General features: G+C 37.2%; 1 protein-coding gene across 7 annotated transcripts in view; it reads right to left on the bottom strand.

The window, feature by feature from the left end:
- LOC132913825 (tubulin monoglutamylase TTLL4-like) overlaps window positions 1–14,263 on the bottom strand; it is a 255,140-nt gene that overhangs the window by 77,289 nt on the left and 163,588 nt on the right. For all 7 annotated transcript variants that reach the window (XM_060972427.1, XM_060972422.1, XM_060972424.1 and 4 more), the window contains one exon: window positions 5,991–6,026. The gene's annotated coding sequence lies outside the window, so the exon portion shown is untranslated. The remainder of the gene's footprint in view (window positions 1–5,990; window positions 6,027–14,263) is intronic.

Genomic DNA, 14,263 nt, shown 5'->3' with positions numbered 1-14,263 from the left:
TTTTTTTACGAACAGTCGCGTTTCCTTCGAAGGTGTCGCAGTTTTCGTTGACACGCCGCTTCTCCGTGTTACCCATCCCAAAAGTTAGGAGAGCTTTCCACCTTCGTTGTTTTACCAGGATTGTATGAAGTCACGCGGCTCACCTAAGGGAAGAATGTCTCCGAGAACTTAACGAGCTTTCGTAGCTTTTAGTCGGCAAGCGTCGCGACGCCATAGCAGGGTAACATGGTCGAAGGTGGACTAAGCGTCGACGAGAATATTGATTCGTTCTCCGTGGTTTTCTGCAGAACGCAAATGTTGCCAGGTGCTTTAGATAACGTCGAATTTTATCCGAAACTCTTGATAAAATTCATACTAAATCTACATACGTCGTATAAAAGTGAATGTTGAGGAATGTAATTAGGGAAAAATAAAAAAATATGGTACGAAGGGTCGAAAGATATGGGGAAACGATATCTAACGAAGAATAAACCAAATATCACTATAATATTATTACGTCAGGACACAGAAACGTACGAGTGTGAGCATTTCTGTTGATAGAATAATATATTTCATAATAAAATAGTTCCAATGAGTAGATTAAGCGAAAGAAAATTGTAGATTAATGTTTCTTTATGATTTACAAAATTTCGCAGTTTAGTGACTATTTGGTTCTTTGATATTCTGATTGTGAATGTTTGCACAGTTATTTGTCCATAAGTAGACAAATGAACAGATACATTTCGCTTTAAAAACATCCGATCTGTGACTTACATTCGGGGTGACAGGGAAACAGCAAGGGTGAGAAACATCCCTCGAGCTTTCCCTAGAAGCAAGTGTTACATGTGTACGTAAGCATATACGCTTCTTGTCGTAGCAGTAACCGACTGTTAGTAACTGGAATTATTGGGTCACCTGGAAAATTCGCAGCTTTTCGACAGCATGTCGATCTTATCCTGTTGCGTATATTGTATTGGGTTGGCAACTAAGTGATTGCGGATTTTATCAATACCACCTATTGACAAAATCCGCAATCATTTAGTTGCATCTCTCGTAACAGAAATATCGTGGATGTTGTTAGATTGTTTGAAAAATTCCCAGCAAGATTGTATAATATAGTTACATATTAATACATAAATTACATATTGAAAGTACAGTGTTTTATACCGAAATACGAATAATTGAATATCAATACTTTTTGCCTATTTTTCTTCGAAATTTAGTCTTTCTTTCTTATCGAAAAAATAATATCTTTTTTGTCGATTGGCATTAAAAAATAATTCTCTACAGTTGACGTCAATTATATTGCGTTGGCAACTAAGTGATTGCGGATTTTGTCAGTATTGATAAAATAAAATAAAAATATTGATAAGAAAAAAGAGACTTTACATTTCGAAGAAAAATAGGCAAAAAGTATTGATATTCAATTATTCGTATTTCGGTATAAAAAATTGTACTTACAATATGTAATTTATGTATTAATATGTAACTATAGTATACAATCTTGCTGGGAATTTTTCAAATAATCTAACAACATCCACGATATTTCTGTTACGAGAGATGCACAGAATTATTTAATTGAATTGTGGTAGACGTGCAAAAAAGGCACGCGTGTTACGTAAAATGTTTGAACGCGTAATCGGGTATATGTGAACGAACCGCGGCCTTGAGAGCTTTTCAATCGCAATTCCATAGCTCGCTCACGCCTGACAAAAGGTGGTGGCGCGCGCTGCGAGCGGAAATTACCTCAGTCGGAAGTTTACTCCCGCGTGTGACGCGCGTTTACGACATTGCGCCGCTCTTCTTGTAATCTTTTGTGTAATCCCTTTTGATCGTCGCTCGACGCGCCCGATAATAGCGTGCAGCGCGGTAACACGCCCTTTTTTGCGCGATCTTACCATTCATTCGACATCCTGCATTTATCAACCGCGATAATTAGCCGTAAAATTGGCCCAAGAAAGGATCACTCGCTCGCAAGAACTCGTAAAATGGAATTGGTTGAACAAGATTTCGGAAGTTGAAGATCGAGAATATTTACGATATCGAGAAATTTCAAGCTTTTACGTTTCGTAACAAGATGCTTCTGCTATCAACAACGTCCTGTTACTCTTCGAACATTTTCAGAAAGTGGAGACCAAAATGAATTATGCTGTTCGAGTTGTCGTATCTCTTAAATTAAACTTTGAAATGTTACTGAAATTTTCAAAAAATGAAAGCAAAGATCTGTTCAAATTTCTGCAAATTTCGCATCTTTTAAATCAAACGAGATATTCTTTTCTAAGGATAATAATTCCTGAAATTTTAAGCATACAATTAGAAGGATTCCAGTCTTTAAAATCTAAGGAGGAACACGTCTACTTGCAGAAAATAAATATAAAGTCTAAGGATTTTATATTTCTACATATTCATATAGGTTAATGCGTGATCATCTGGTGGACGTTTGTTCGCTACGATGTTCCGCGAAAGGCAGACTAAATCAATATCGCAGGTCTGTACAGACCGTCTCATTCTACTTCGTCTTGAGCGGAGCCAATTCCCCTGCGAAATTCATTCGCAATTAAATTGGTAACATTATACCGAAGAAAATTGAACAATTTGTATCTCCGAATTCTACTATACATTATTTCTTTATGTACTTCGATGTAATAGGTCGTCCGAAATGTTTCTTTCGTTTTATAAGGAAATAATGGATACAACATTTTCCGTTTTATAATACTTTATCGAATTACGTATAATCCATTTTGTTCTACTTTTGTCAAACTAAAGATCACAACGTTCTACAGATTAGGCTTCGTGTTTGCATAAAGATAATTCGTTGTAAATGACGTGTCTGTAAAAGAAAGACACTTTCCCGACAACCTAATATTATTTTAATGGGGAAATAGAATTTTCTTTGCACAATTAGTGTAAGGTAAATTTATTTTATTACCAAGTGAATCCTATAACTGTTGTTTTCTCATTTCTTTTATTTCCTCGATATAACAAATATTTTGATATTCGAACATTGTCTGATTCATCTTTGAATGTTTTCTTCGCTAATTTCGTGGATTCTCGTGGATCTTGCGCGGTATTTTAAATAAATAAACACAAACGCAGGTTTTCATTAAAACGGCCCGTTAAAGAAAATTACGAGTGGTAGAATTTATACGTCGATTAACGTACACCCAATCGTATCTCTTGAAACCAACATAACGATAAATCGAATGTGCGACGCGTGTACGTTTCACAAATTTCAAGCCATTAATACATAAATTTTAAAAATTCAATCTACCATTTCCATCAGCCACATGTACGCGATAATTAAACCACCAGGTAATTAGACCACGAGGTAATTAAGCACACGCGAACTTTAAATAATGCCGCTGAAAAACGTCGTAATTTACTTACAGATTGGTTTAATTAAATTGAAGCATCCTGTGCCAACAATCGATCAGAAACCATATATCGTCTGGTTTCTTCAGGTGCGATTTAACGACCGTACATTCTTAATTGTATTAACATTTAATCAATATCATGTATCAAACGTTAATAACATCGACTTGTTATATTCATCGTGTGTTTCAATAAAATATACTATAGCCGTGAAGCAATTATAAACGTCAGGGATTTACGCGTCAAAAGACCTTCCAGCGAAGAATGAAACCTGTTCCTGAATTACGACCGCCAACGTGTCACATTTACCTTATTTTTACCCTTTTTCTCGTTTTTCCCATTTGCAAACTTTCGCGGTGCCTGCAGGTATCGAAAGGCAAACGTGCTTCGAATCGGAATAGCTTTTAAAACGACAAAGATAAAGCTGCATCCTCACTGAGGCAACGACCAACGGATTTTGTTGCTGTTCCATTGAACAAGTTGCTATACTCGACGGTTTCTTCATATTTTTCCGCGTTTCTATCGCCAGTAAAAAGACACCGTTGCTTTTACCGTTGCTGTTTACTCTCAAAGTGATACAAATCGAAGAATAATAAGAAACACGTGGCAATACATACACCGCTTCTTTTGGTAACTTTTTCTTGTTTGTGATGATCTCTGTCTCGAGAAAAGAATCTTTGTCAACTTTTGTGAATTTAAGCGGTGCAGTTAGTCACTTTCCTACTGTGGGAAAGTGCTTTGTAAACAGGTAGAATGTGAAGAAAATGAAATAATTTGTATTATATTATTATATTTTTCATTGTAGATAAGAAGATATCATTTATTATCAATTATTCTCTTGTATCCTATTATTCTTAATTTCCTATCTTTAGACTGCTGAGTTTACGTTCACATAATTAATTAAGTTTCTATACACGTTTACGTTTAGTCTTGCATTTACTTATAGCTTACATGCGTAGTAGTAGACACTTACGTAATAGAACATTTATTTACTAGGTTATTACGTACTTGTTGCATTTATTAGAGATATTATGAAACAGTATAACACTTGTATCAGCTCTTATAATTTATGGTTTAGATTTGCAGCTATTTCGTATTACATGTGCTAAACAAATGTGTGAAATGAGATAAAATGAAGTCTCTACGAATATCCATCAATTTTTATCTATTAGGTCGTCCGAAAAGTTTCTTTCGTTTCATAAGAAGATGATAGATGAACAATAATTTGTTTTATATTATTTTATTGAATTAGATATGATCTATTTCGTTATGTTTCTATTATTATATAATTCAATAAACTAATATAAAATAAAAAACATCGTGCGTCTATTATTTCCTTATAAAACGAAAGAAACTAATATTTTTTTATCTGTCTTTCTCGATCAAAAATATAACATTCTTTCCATTGAAACTAATCGGATTTTTCCTCGCTAATCAATAAATTTGACGTCCAACCAAAAGCAGAGTTATAACCGAACATGTCGATCGTCAAAAACATTGCAAACTTTTCCGACCATTCGATATCTATCGAATAGTATTTGAGACATACAGCAACAGCGATCAATGGAACAACCTCGTTGTTGCTTCAGTGAGAACGCAGTCTGAGCACGAAGAAACTGACGCGCGATTATCACGAGATGTGCGTATCCTTGGAATTTTCAGCGCGAGGCTAATTAGTTATTGTGTAAATCATTTTAACGCGCGTTAATTTCTCCACTTACACGTATTTAATAGATAGCTACGACACAAGTGGAAGTGCACGTCGCCTGTTTTATATGCAGTCAAAGTGCGAGCAATTTTCGTCGCGCGCCATAACTCGGTGATAGCGGACATCGTCTGAAAATCTTTTTTCCTTTTGCAGATCGAAGACGCAGGAGAAGATTCTGTGATATATATCTGGCAGTTTTAAACGTGTTTCCGGAGCTATACGGTCATCGACGAGAAAATTGCTGATCTGACGATAGGCAGATCGAGCAAGAAGAAAAATTTGAATGACACTGCTCGAGATAGCGTTTCTTTATCCCAAAATATATGAAGATATTGAACTCTTTCGATCTTACGAACGTATATATGCGTTAAACAAAATTTATATTCCTAAGTTACGCATACACATGAAAATGCTGTGCACTATTGAAAGAAAATTTAGTGTCTTAGAAATTCGTCGATTAGTGTGTCGCGTAAAAAATTCAACAATTGATAAAAAATAAAAAAACGTCGATTTCCGAACAGGAGATCGAGTTCTTTATTTTCGCTCAATTTATACAATAAAATAGTATTTGCGGTTCGCGAAGATAGACTTTTTAGTATTCAGGTTAGTACGGATTTATTCAGACTGACTTGAATGATTTTGAAAGGAGTATTTTTTGAAAGGACCTTTGGTCGTACTTGTCATATATTTCTAAGAACGGCTAGAGTGATGCTACCCGGACGGACACACGTGATAAGGCGCTTGGAATCTTAACTTATCGCATAGTTAGTAGAATTTGACCTGTGGCAAGTGTACTGATTATTCCATCTGGTCAGCATAGATCGATAGTTTGCTACTTCTTTTCGAACAGGGTTAATTTCTACGCAAAATCTACTCGATTTTCGCAATGTATGTGTATAATATTCATAGTATTGAAATGTTAATTACTCACTTTTTTCAACAGCAGTCGTGACGGCTCGGTATTCTCCTGTAACAAAGAAATAACAAAGGAGTTAATAATAATGTAACGAGAGAACTTTTATATTCGAAACTAGCGCACATACGACAACTTGTCTTTCTTACTTTAACTGTAAACGACTGTTCTCTTTCATCGATTCGAGAAATCAATTGCAAATATATCAAAAGTACTTTTATTCTGTAAATTTAACGCGCGGTTGAAAAATAACATTCCAATATTCTGTGATCTGTTCTCTTCAAATCGCGATTCACAGTCATTGTAAAATCATCGTTTCTTACATCCGTATCTCAGGAAGAAGGTAAATCGATCTACGTGTAACATTTTTTATTTGAAATTATACATACGCTAACGAAGTTCTGCGAGTTACCTCGTGCATATAATTTAGAATTAGAATTAGAAGAGATAAGAAGAAAAATAAAATGTAGAACAAAGATGGGAAAATTTCATTCCGAACATAATATTACGAGCGAATTAATGATCGATTATCGAGTTAATTCAGAGACAATATAAACTGATTAAACAAAGCGCTATGAAAATGTCTTCTGTTCTTTGATGTGCTGTTAGTTTCAGCTTTAAAATAAATCGCGTCGATTTGCATTACACGCGACTGAAAATGCCGTGAATGGAGCTTTTTAACGAGGCCATTAAACGTGACACGAAAGACGAACGAAACGCGACCAGATAAATATCACCGGTTACCAACTTCCTGCTCGTTAATAGCCCAAAACATTTATGTGTCGGTATAAAAGACGACTGTGGATACAATAAACGAGCCGCGGGAGTAATTATGCTTAGTCTTAAATCTTTCTGTTATCGATACGAAATTAACGAGTTCGGCATTATCGCATGATCATTAAAAACGCGTTCGACATAAGCACCGTTTCCTTTCAAGAGCCGCCATAAATTCTGCTAAACGGCTACCGGGGATTATGTTTACGTGTTGACGTTTATGTTGTAATTTTACAAAAAAAAAAGCTCATCGAACCACGTCACTGTCTCTCTTACGATAAACTGTGTTATCTTTATTTTTACGAAGGCGTTACAACGATTCCACACATATACTATAACGTGTTTCGCGTATATTTTTGATACACGAAACGGTTTGGTAATGTGGATTAAACGCGCACAAATTTTGTCGCAAATAAAGATAAGAAGGAGCTGTTTGGAATCGTTTCGCTTGCCAATTTAATTATTTCATTACGAGGCTACGTGAAATATTTGGAAATTTCATTAGCATTATAACGGGCCGCGACTGTCGCGATTATATCGAGAAAATATTTATCACGGACGAATGTTTATTAAAAAATCTCAACGTCGATGTCAATTAGGACTTGTCAGCTATTTCGAAATGCCTCGTATCTCTTCCCTTCTTCAATTATGCATTCCATATTTAAATGTTTCTTTTGAGTAATCGAGTGGCATAAAAGAGAGAGGATCGACAAAATTCGGTTGATCATACTTCTCGCGTGTTATCTTTATACGTTGCATGGATAACGAGAATATAAAAATTCGTCCAAATCAGCAACAGCTTCTGACACTAGCTTATTAGAATATAAACCAATACAAGAGATTAATGTTCTCCGTTTTAGCCGGTAATGATTCACCCAGTACATTCCAGCGACCTAAAAAAAAAATATTCCTCGAAACACGATCATCCTTTCAGACTTCCAATCTCATCCGCGCACCTGCAAATACTCAACCGGTTAACCCTGTACAACAAGCAACCCTGCGCTTCCCTACATCTACATTACAGCAAGAGCAGAAAAACATTGGCAGAGAAGCGCGCAACTTCTGTTGGCGGTGCGCGGTGTCTCCTATACAGCGCGCAGCGCAAGTCCCTAAATTCACCAACACTTTCGTTTAATATCCTTACATACTTATTCGATCCTGTCTCCTTTTTTGCATATCCTACGGAAAGAAGGAGAGAACGATGCTCGTACGTACGTCGCCAGTGGCCGAGGACCAAACGCTTATTTTTCTCGTTTTATTCGTGCGAATTCAGCTCGCGGCGGGCGAGAGTGGCTGCGCCCATAAATTTTTGGAAAAAGAAAAAAATAGCAGCGGACCATGGAGGCTGTGTAACACGCGCCTCGGGAATTATTGCACAGCTTGAAACTTGTTGCTGCTAATTTTTTCGTCTGCTGCCCACCTTCCACAGTGTTCTTTCCGTCATATCTCGCGGCCGTTCAGCTCTCTTCTCATTCCCATTTCTTCTTCTTGTTGTCCGCTGCTGCTGGCGGAATAGCCGAGCGCAACGCGTATTCCGGTTGTTCCCTCGGCAGCGTGAGAGACGTTGTTGGACCATTCGGCCGTAGGCGATTTTCATATTCCTCTGTCGAAAAACGCGGCCGAAATTTATCTTTATATCGCGTGTTATGTATTGTATTTCTATTGATATTTATATTTGTAAGACAGCTTGCAACGCGATACAGAGAAAAACCGAAGACGGGTGACGAAACAGAATACACGAGGTGTGTCGGAATTAATAGGACTGCAAGTTCCGTGCACACTGTTCTCTTCGAGATACAAGTTCCTTTGAGAATGTACACCCTATACACCGACAAAGGCAGTGCTTCCATTCTTGGAAACGGCGCTGGAATTTATTGCCGAATTTAAATTGCTCGGTTACAATCTTCCCAGCGTTGTCCGAAGTTCCAAAATCATATCCTTTGGAGTGGCTTTTGGTTTTTCAGAAAACAGTCGTACGATCTCGAATTTGGAAACTGTGCAACTACGTTCGCTGATGAAAAACTCATTGGCAGAGAGCGCGATGTGTAAGGCGTTGCTCGCTATATCTCGCTGTTCCATTTCCGTAACGCGTCGCTCACACACATTTTACAAAATTCGCTCGTCGAAATCTGTGCCTTAAAATGTAATGCAATGGGATGATATTGAATTGGCAATTAAGTGATTGCGAACTTTGTCATAAAGTGGTAAAATTTTTTATTTCCATAGTCGTAAAATTTGTTTCGTGGCGTATAGCCAGCAACGCGTTAACGAAACAAGTGAAACGTGATTTCGCCTGCGGCTGGGGGGTTGAACTTTTATAAGGCTGCGTGCCCTCTGGTTCATTTTTGCTGGCAGAGAAAGCGACTTTAGCGAGTGTTTCGATTTCTTTGATTTTTGCAACAGGCAGCCTAATCGAACGAGGATCAGCTGGAAAGAGAAGGATGTGCTGGCAAAAGGCGGCGTTCTTCCGCGGCGAAAGTGTGAAATTGTTTTCGGTAATCAAAGGCCAAGCATGATTTTTACCTTCGAGGTCTGTTCGAAGGTCTTCCTGTTCCATTCGAACAGGAAATGAAAGGATGATTTTCGGGTAGCGCCAGATTTATCGTGCTCATTCCCACTTGAATACAGTGTTTTAGGTTGCGGCTGTGCTCGGAAATTGTACCACGTTCGATGGTGGAATTGTCGGTTAGAAATCGCTTTTTTTCGCAGACCTTTTTTGTGAAAAAAGACCAAATAAAATTTGTTAAACTTTCAGTAACACGGGATTTCGATATTCATCGAACAGACTGATATTTTGCGATATACGATAATTAAATAATATTATTATTAATATTATTGTTACAATATGTACATTATATAAAATAATACAAATGTTACGCTGCGAATTTTTATATCGCGAGTAAACCTTTTGTCAGCCATCGATTTCTTTTATATCTTTTATCTAGGATCATGAAAGATAATTACTGTTACGTTAACAGCTTCCTCCAGAATTTTTATTTTATTACATCGTTGTATTCTTTCAACGAACATTCTTAACGTTTTAAATTCTCCAATGAAGCCAGATGAAATTCACCAAGTGCTAAAAAGCAATGCGATCGTCCCGTTGATAGCATTCCTAAGAATGCTAATTATAGCGGTCGGCAAAGTGTTAAAGCGTGTAGCCTTTGCTTCGTGCGCGGTACAACACCGTCTAATTGGACGTTCTAATTATGCACATAAGTAAAATAGGATGGAACGATGAATAGAGTGCACGATACGTGAGAAAAATGTTTCCGCGCTCTTGAATACAACTGCGAGTAATTAATTATGAGCGAGGTGCCATATATTTTGAAAGATTTACACGCTACGCGTAAGTTTCGTAGCAGAAAATTTGTTCATGCGCGCGTATCTTTAAGTGGCAGAATACAGTGACACGCGAAAATATTGTCAGATGGAAAATATCGTGAGCCATTGTAAGATAAAGTGCAATTATTTGAGTCGATGAGAAAGTTACTGGGATCGAATAAAAATTGCAAAATAAATGTTTAAATGAAAGAAAAATATTACAGAGCTGTTAAATTGCAGGTAATCTTTAATATAAAAGAAGACGTATAATGCGTGTTCGTGTTTGATACAACACGACCAAAAGGCAATAATACGATACCTTGTGTCATTGTTTTTATGACGAGTAAAAAAAAAATTAAAATTGGAATGTATATCAGGCCCAAGAAATAAAAATTAAAGAGTATCCTTTCAGAGAGAGAGCGGCATCTCCTCGGGTCGAATCTTACCCATAATTACTTACCCTACGTGGCATAAATAAGGCTTCTGCAGATGTGCAGACTCCTCAAGAATACGGAAATCAGGTTCATAATAAATTTTATTCGATAAAGAATTAATATATTCTTAGAATGTAAAAGGTAGAATTGAATAAAATTATAGGAAAAGATAGAAAGTATTTTATTGCATGATTTATGCATCTCTTTTACTTCAATAGCCGCACAATAACTCGGCAAACGAACACTTATTACAAAAATCGAAATTTTTCGAACATATTTGAATATTTACCATAAAGAGCTTAAATGATAATCTTTCGAGTTTAACATACTAAACGTTCGATTTTTCTAACGATAAACGTATCGCAAGAAGCGAATAGTATCATTCGTGAGAGTATTTGTTAACGAAGCAAAGTGTTCAGAAATTTGATCAAAAGCTTTGTAGGTAAAATGAATTATTTTTGAAACGTAACGAGTAATCTTATTTGTACGAGCGTCATTTTTCTCGCTCAGCTTTCAGATTATATTTAATTGTGTGTAGCTCGTAAATTGAACGCGAAATTTATGTTTCAATTTCACTGGAAGGCAAAGTGAAAGGAGCGGAATGAAATTTGATATGAATATTAATTACAACGTGATAAAGAGTTTTTTGTTTTCCACTTATAGTTTCACTTTCCACTTTAAACGTATTTTAATCTTCTTTCAACGTTAAATATATATTTTAAATCTAACTCTGCTATTAGGTCGTCCGAAAAGTTTCTTTCGTTTCATAAAGTGATAATAGATGAACAACAATTTCTGTTTTATACTATTTTATCGAATTAAGTATGATCTATTTCGTTGTATTTCTATTATTATGTTCGTGCTTAATTCAACAAATTAATATAAAACAAAAAACATTGTGTGTCTATTATTTAAAAAAAAAAACGAAAAAAGCTTTTCGGACAACCTAATATTTAGAATTCTTCCGCAAATAGATAGAACCATAATTACGGTAACAATGTATTCAACAAAGATTCCTGCAAATGTAATATTATCGTGAAATATTTAGTATAATTCAATTACGTTTGTTTGGAATATCGGCGGACTTATCGTTAAATATAACACACGCGTTTGTAAAATCAGTTACTTTTCTTTTATTTATTCAACGTGCTTACTCTCAGCTGTCTCATAGTAGGACCATAATTATAGCTGTTACGTACCATTAGCAGTGGAGACTCGCGTGCAACTTTACGCAAGAATTTGCGTAGCACGAATCGCAGACCAGCAATACGCTTAATGCAAAGAAGCGAGCAAATACTAACATAATATTTAAACCAGACGGATAATCATCAAATAAAAACAATATCCTTAAAGCAATAAAAATTGTTAAAACGCGCGAAAACACTGGCCGAACGTAAGAATACATCAAATAATTCTCATGCTTGTTTTTCTGAACGTTCAAAACTTCACTCAACCATATAATATTAATAAAAATGACAATGTTAGATCAACATGATTTAGCATGGTGCGAGTATTTGTATCCAAAGGAATTTTAACTAACATTTAATAGCAAAGCCACGTTGCGTAAAAGGAGATAGAAGAAGGAACGAGCGAACGCTATTTATTATCGTCTACGTATTTATTTTAAGGATGGCACAAGTCATAAGCTGTCTATCTGGTCGAAGTCTTTTCTACGTCACTTTATACGATACGTGTAATTATCGAGCATTAATCACGAACAACCGACTCAATCGCAAAGGACCATTAATTTCGCATTATAATGTTGCGAGGATCTTCGAAAATGGTACGTGAACTTGTCGTTTGTTATATTCGTCGCGTTATTCAGCTATCAGCAAACTCGAACCTCCACACGCACGTTCGATTTTCATCCAACTACGTTTGTTCCAACTTTCATCATTTTTTTATCTAATAACGTTCTTATCTGTTTGTCAACGATAGTTGACAGTTTGTTACCAAAATAAGAGACTCTAGTTTTCGGGTCAAAATACATACGATTATCAAAGAATATCGGTGTTGTCATAATCTAAGTTGTACCGTGTCATAGATAAGAAAAAATCCGATGGCTGGTGAACGCGTTATAAACCACGATGCGAAGATGGAGCGGTGGAATTCATGGGGCGCTACACGTCCCATATACAAAGAGCAAGAGGCGGTAAGGGCCGCGTACCGATTGACCGGAATAAAATATCGACGCGTCGAAAGTCCGAAGACGGGTACGACGGTCCCCTTTTCGACGGTATATACGAGGTAATTACGGTGAAAATAACGACGGTCGCGTTACCGGGGCACCGCGAGTCGAGAGCGTAGACACGAAAATAATGACGACCAGGATAATGATGATGAACGCACGGAAAGAGAAAGGCTGTGCGAAACGAGGCACAGAGGCGAGGCCAAAGCCCCGGCCAAACAGTTTCAAAGTCAAACAAATGGAAAGAAAAGTAAGTACGACACGGGGATAGAAAGAAGGGGCACCCAAGGTGCCGCGTGTGGGGTACCACATTGTGATGGTGGGAGAGTGGATCAACGTGTGGAGAAAAAGGGGGATAAGGAGAAGACCAAAGGGGGGCCCTGAAAGGACCCAAGTGGCCGGCCAATAGCGTCTAAGCAACTATCACGAAGGTGTGGTGGAAGCTCTGGGCCTGATCCACTCTTCTTTCGTCTCGACCAATCGCGATCTGGCGGCAGTAAGGCCCGTTTCCGTTAGGCTCCAATTGCTCCGCGTCTTTTACGAGCAATCACAATAGTTTACTGGCCCCGTGGAAATAAAACTGCTATTCCGTGCCAAGACACTCTGCTCCTTATGTGTATATACCTTCTTTTCCTCTTCCCCCTCTCTTTCTTTTCTTTTTTTGTTTTTTTTTTAACTCTTCTCTTAACTTCGGAGCTCACGAGTTTCAACAACAGGAGTTCGTCTGACGTTTAGGATATTTGTTGAGATAATTTCGGTCAGTACGTTATTGTTGTTTCGTGTTATGGAAGGTTGTTAAGTCGTGCAGACAGTATGTACATACCGTAGCAATCGTTCGTGCTTGCATGTCATTTATAAATCACTTTCAAGGGATACTAAATTAGGTACCCGTATGTTGCAAAGTACATGAGTTGTATAGCATAGGTCCTTCTAACATACACGCGCGCGTGCACGTGTCTTTTTCACATGCGTTCTTTGGTAAGTCAGCGACAAAAACAACGAACGTTTAGCTAGTTGGAAGGATTGAGGTCGATGATCATGGTCCTTGCGACTTCGCGAGCCTGACATCGATGTATTGCGAAACGTACAATTAGAAATGAAAACTAGAGAAAATAGGTGCAAAAGAATTTATCCTTTCCCATCGCCTATCTGAGAGAAAATTTCTCAAAGCTAACGAATATAAGATCTGATAAGATTATTTTTGGAAGTAACTGTCACTCGCGATTCTCAAACGAACACCTGTCTTACGGCGAGATACGGTTATCGGATTCGAGCTAAGTGACAGCTCATGAAAATCCACAGTCTACTTATTACGCAGAGTAGGCGAGAGTAGACAGAGAGTAGACAGTAGAGTAAGCGAGAATCGTCCATTCGACTCTTTAGAGAATTTTTAATTTATCTCTCATATTGTCCAATAATCAACTTTTCTGACTTACACGATCTTTGTATGAAATTGCTCGTATTAGCTGGGCAACTAACTTAGCATTACCAGCTAATGACAAAATCCGATAAATGTGAATTCTGATTATTCCGCGCAAAGTTCAACATTAAATTCACAAACGTGAAAGTTT

The sequence above is a fragment of the Bombus pascuorum genome, chromosome 13 (assembly GCF_905332965.1).
Source record: "Bombus pascuorum chromosome 13, iyBomPasc1.1, whole genome shotgun sequence".
Taxonomy (NCBI): Eukaryota; Metazoa; Arthropoda; class Insecta; order Hymenoptera; family Apidae; genus Bombus; species Bombus pascuorum.
The sequence above is the reverse complement of the archived record's forward strand: the minus strand, read 5'-3'. Positions and strand labels throughout refer to the sequence as shown.